We start from the raw sequence: 5873 nt of genomic DNA, 5'->3' as shown, positions 1-5873 counted from the left end.
TTAATGTTAGGGGGAAATTTGTGAGAAAAAGATAGCACCAAGAGTGAAAGAGGAAAATTTTCCAAGATGATAGTGAGACCTGCTGCGATGTATGTTTCGGTGGCACTGACAAAAAGACAGGAGGCCGAACCACAAGAGACAGAGTTGAAAATGCTGAGGCTTTAATTGGGAGTGACCAGGAGGGACAGAATTAGAAATGAGTATATCAGAGGGAGAGCTCAGGTTGAGAGTTTGGAGAAAGTTAGAGAGGCAAGGCTGAGATGTCTTGGACATGTGCAGAGGAGGGATAGTGGATATATTAGACTAAAAGTGGTGAATATGGAGCTGCCAGGCAAAAGGACAAGAGGAAGAACTCAGAGAAGATTCATGAATGTAGTTTTGAAGGACATGCGGAGGGTTGGTGTGACAGAAGACTGAAGAAGAATGCTAGGCATGAGTGACATGAGGACAGCTGTGTGCTGTGGCGACCCCTAAAAGAAGAACAACACTCTGAACATCAAAGTTTTATACCAACATCCTCCACACTTGTGCTATTGTGTTGACACACTGTATCCATAAGCACACATATACACCTCTGCTAAAGTATTAAAAACAACATTTGTAGCATGTGACCCATTCTCCAGGGCCACATGTGAAAACAGTACAAGGTATACTATTCAATATGTTTAAATACCTGTCAAAACTACTTACATATGAGGATTAACATACAATAACACATAGAAAATTAAAGATAATTCAGGCAGAAGTGGGACAAATGCTGGGGAACCGTTCCATACTCATATGTATAAACCCAGCAATACTTGAAGTCTTATCTAGCATAGTTTTGTTACTATCATGTTATTAGTAACAGTCATTTCCTGCTATGCATCCATATTTCTCCAAGATACCTGGGGTGGCTGCAGGTCAGGAGGTAGAGCAGGTCATTCACTGATCTGCTGGTGGTTGGATCCTTGGCTCCTCCAGTGTGTATACCAAAGCATCCTTGGACAAGATGCTGAATATGTATGGATGTTAGCTAGATGTAGGAAAAAAGTGCTTGTGTGCTTGTGCTGGAACAGAGAGGGAGACTCACAATCACAGACTCACGAAACAATATCAGACTGGCCAGCTGGTATTAATAGATATGGAGACCATGAAAAACCGAAATTAGCACCGTTCACCGTTTATCTGCCCACATATTTTTGGACATAATGGCAAATGCAGCTTTTTGAGTTTGTTTTCTGCTTATTTTAATTACTGCGCTCTCTGAGCAAGTTTCTGAAGAGTTTCCTCACTATAGCAAGCCACTGTGTTCCACTCAAGGTGTTAAACTAATAACAGTAGCCAGTATCATCTCAAGTGAAGCGTCAGGAGAAGTAAATTGGAATAACAAGAACTGGAAACTAGGGACATGTCATTATTTTCGCAGCAGCAACTTTTACTCTTCTTCCTGTTATCTCTGGCCAGTTTGCATTGTCTAGCTCACAAACTTTGTGCTGCAATAAACTTCTTTTTAAAAAAAAAACATTTTTACAACAACAGACCGAATCTGATATATTTTACTCTCTTCTCAGACGAACATTTCTTGCAGTATAATCAGCGAATAAAGAAAGAGCTACTTTGACTTTTATTAGCGTTAACATTTATCTCATTTTATGACTATTATATTTCTCTTTAGGGACAGCTTCATAAAATCTTTGTCCAGCCAGCAAGCCTGTGAAGTTTTGTCTATTAAATTAAAGTTTGCACAAACATATCCCAGATTCTGTGTTAAAGGAGCTCCTATACTGATCCATATGGTGCTTTAGAGACACAACAAGATGGCCTGGTTCCTTGAATGATACCAGCAGCTGCTTGGTTTATGGCAGCAGAGAGGTAGTGACAAATATGTGGTGGCTTTGCCACAGTCATTGCAAAAGGATGAAGGGAAAAGCATGGAGAATACTGCAAAAATTCCCGACTATTAGATCAACTGAGATCCAACATTTCATACAAACATTATGGTGTACGACAAGCAAAATAAAGTTTCACTCTGCCACTACAGTTTTGAATTGTGTAGTGGAAAAGTGGATGGATTTTTTCAAATGTTGTTTTAATTCTTGATGAAACAAAAATGAAGGGTGATAAGATTTGATAAGAATTGTCAAAATTTCTGTTATCTTGTAGAAATGGCCAGCATTTAGCACAAACCGAGGCCTGGTCTAGTTGCTGAAGCAATCAAAAGACAAATAAAAGACAAACTGGTAAACTTGATGATGCAGAGTGTTATTCAGTCGCACACTATCAGCCTTCCTGTCAAACAAACAGAAAGAAAAAAAAACACACACAGACAAACCCAGCTGCTGAATCTGGGCTGAAAAGACTCACACTCAGCTTGCAAGCAGCACCCATGTATAATTGATTAGGGTATTTTAGAAGAGCAGGCCAAATATGATAGATGTGCTTTATTAAATGAATTTTATATGCCCTCCTATTTTGTAAAGTTGGATAACCCCAACATTTGCCAGAGATAAATCCATAATGTTCAATTTGATGAAGTACTCAACAGTATGTCACTCTATGTGATGTTAATGACCATTTAGAAAGTGAAAAAGTTGATTATTCAGGGTGCTAGTGTGGAAAAAACATGATTTGATTGATACAATGTTCACCACTCGTACCAAAATAATTCAGTCTTCACTGAATCGCCACTTTGGAAGTGTTGCATATGTCATGGTTTTAGAACACACATATCATCTGTGAGTACACACAAACATGCTGAGGAGAACCCTAAAATAAACCACCCTCCACTTTATTCAGGACACCCAAACTCTCAATTAAAGCTCTCTGGATGATAATTTAGACACAAACACTTCACTTCAAACACTGTTACTTCCTCAGACCCATTGTGTCTCTTCTTAGTATTTAAGTGTCCTCTAATTATCCATTACACAGAGAGCACCCACTCTCTAGCTATAGCCATGTGACAGGTGTTAATGCGACACGTTTTTAATAATGCATTCAGAGCTCAAGTGACCCTCCTCAGGAATTTTTGGTCACATACACTCAGATGCGCGCGCCGTCCTGCATGCGACAACACCATCTGCTCCTCCTTTTCCAGCTCTCTCCTTATCGCTCTCCCTTTCCGTGCAAGATGACACGTATTAAATGGTATTTTTAGCCATTAGCACTTGAAGCAAACAATAAGGTACAATGAATCGAAATCCAGTCTCATGTTATGGTTGCTTAGTATGAGAAAATTGCTGGCATGTTATGTACTGAGTGTTTATGTACTGCGTGGAGGTTTATATATAAGTATCTCTCTCCCAGTCTGTGCTGAACTGTCTCCAACAAGCCGTCTGATTCCCAGTCTGACTGTTCTCAGCGGGTACAGCCTCAGGCTCTGCTGCCTCACACATGCACACACACAGACACGTCTGCCCGCGTTAAAGAAGGTACTGGCTTCTGCTCAGTATATACTGGCCGTATGGCAACCACACTCCTGGAATATTACCCTCCAGTGTTTCTGAGCACTCCACCTCCCTCCTCCATATATTCTTTGCCTCAGTCTCCTCTCAGCAGTGCTGTCAGCATGTCTTTGTCTCCTCTTCCTCTGTCTGTCCAACCTCTCTCCCCCACCCTCCTCATTTCAGTCTCTTTTCAATATCCAGATTCACAGCGAAGCCTCGCCGTGCCGCAGCCCTCCAGCTCAATCTCTGCTTCACAGAATCAGATACTTGCCTCCGAATCTCGAAGTGCAACCTTCTTTTTTAATGCTCCATATAAACCAGAGATTTATACTTGAATTACGCTTCTGGTGGAGTGTTCAGCTAGTGTTCACACATCGCTTATCTATCCAATATTGCTCACACACCTGTGAGTTTTGGACTTTTAGAGGCTAAGATGTTCACAGGATTTTGTTTTTAAATCATTCTTTACAAATTGTTTTGCATACACACTGAAGCTTAATGTCTAATCCCAAAGTCACCGGTTTAAATATTAAATACTTATTTATTAATAATGAACATTTATTTTCTTTTTAAAAAAGTCTTCTGGCAAAACCTTTTGGGGAAATTTTGCCTGTTACAAAGTATTATATGTGGCATCTCAGGTTTTCTGGCTAAATTTTATGAGGAAGCATCAAAACACCTGTGATGTTAAAAACCATAAGTATGCAAGGCAAACTTATCTAATGCATGATAAAAACCCTTGTGGATATTTTGGGGTTGTATGCTTTGACAACACTAAAAATGAACTGAAGGATTAATGCTAATTAGTACACTTATTGTAAATACACTAAATACTACTAAGAGACCATTATCTTGCCAATTAGCACAACTGTTTTCTTGCATACAGGTATAATCTAGAAACAAACTTGATTTTATCAAAGTACGTTGTTAATGCATTTAAATGTTTTCTCTTTTTTGCCTAGTTTGCTGCTTAGGTAGAGATTGCAGGAAAGACGATACATAACATCCACTTCCCTTGCTGCAAAAATTGCCTGTGCTATTCTTGCACGGGCTCAATCGGACATCATACTGACTTTGTACCGGGGAGCTGGCAGGATAAAGACTGTTCAAACTCACTGAGTCAGACATTTGCATTTTCATGTACAGCTCCACTGAGTAATGCTGAGACAATTTCCGAGCTGTAAAAAAAGATTTGGTAAGTAGTGATACTAAGAAAGGATCGGTACTCTGATCCGATATCATGGATATTCTTGTTGTGCCTTTTGTCTTATGGGGCAGTCGTTAAAAAAACAAACAGGTTTTAAATCCACCATAGGTACCATTACTGCAGATCATGGTGTTAAAAAAACAAAAGCCAAATGTTTCCTACTTTATGCTAAACTAAACCATTCAAATAGAATGCATGCGCATGTAACAAGAGACAAAGCTGCCTTCCAACTTTCATTTATTTACCTCCAGTGGGGGTCATATACGGTAGGTGGGCTTCTGTGTTTTATGCTAGTTTGAAATCACACACCAACCAGAGCACAGCCATTGGAGGTCTGCTCACAACTAGGCAGCATATTGAGTCTGCAGGGCACAGCGCATGAACACACCTGACTCACCTTGTGGTCAAGCAGATGCTGTTTTGAAAGTTTGTGTATTGTGAGCATGTGCGTTTCTGTGTGCACATGAACGTGTGTGTGGGTGTGTTGTGGGCTGGTATCAGCGGCTGACCCGTGACCCTACTGGGTCATTTGAGTCCAGTACTATTTTGCATAAGAGCTAAAAGTTTAATGACAATGGCGAGACCGCCTCACAGTCGCTTCCTCGGGGGCCATTGGTAATTAGATACATAGGATAAGAGGGAAGTGCCCTTGTCTGAGCAGCTAGATATCAAATGAGCTGGCAAAAAACTCTGTGAGATTATGTAATTTTCATAAAGTGTGTTTTTTTTGTGTTTGTTTCATTGTGTGAGAAACATGGTCCTCATAGAGTAGCAAGCTGGGCAGAGCTGCACATTCAAAAGTTACTTCTTCAATTTATGTTTGAAGGGTTTCTAACAATAGTGACCCCTTTGTTTCTTTAAGTATCATGGAATCTACTATTATATTTATATATTACTATATTGTGTTATGTCCTGGAAATTGATTCTTTTGTTTTTCTAATGTCAGTGCGCCAGGCAGTGTCTGTCTGATCATCTATTCCAAGTTTTTTATGAGTTCACAATAAAAGCTTCTTTATGAATATGTGTTTCTGTCCATTGAAAGGTTGAAGCCTTTTTGTGTTTAGTTAGTATAAACAGTGTATTGCAGTAATTATAACACATCTGGAGCAAAAAACACTGATGGACTGTCACATGATCACGGGTTGATATAATGCCAGTCAGAAGGATTAAGAAAAGAACAGAGGCCTGTACTACAGCAAGAGCCAGGTTCCTTCAGGATTAAACCTGGATTTTTGCGG

Source organism: Neolamprologus brichardi, chromosome 17, assembly GCF_056152115.1.
Source record: "Neolamprologus brichardi isolate AB-2024 chromosome 17, ASM5615211v1, whole genome shotgun sequence".
NCBI classification, from domain to species: domain Eukaryota; kingdom Metazoa; phylum Chordata; class Actinopteri; order Cichliformes; family Cichlidae; genus Neolamprologus; species Neolamprologus brichardi.
The sequence above is the reverse complement of the archived record's forward strand: the minus strand, read 5'-3'. Positions refer to the sequence as shown.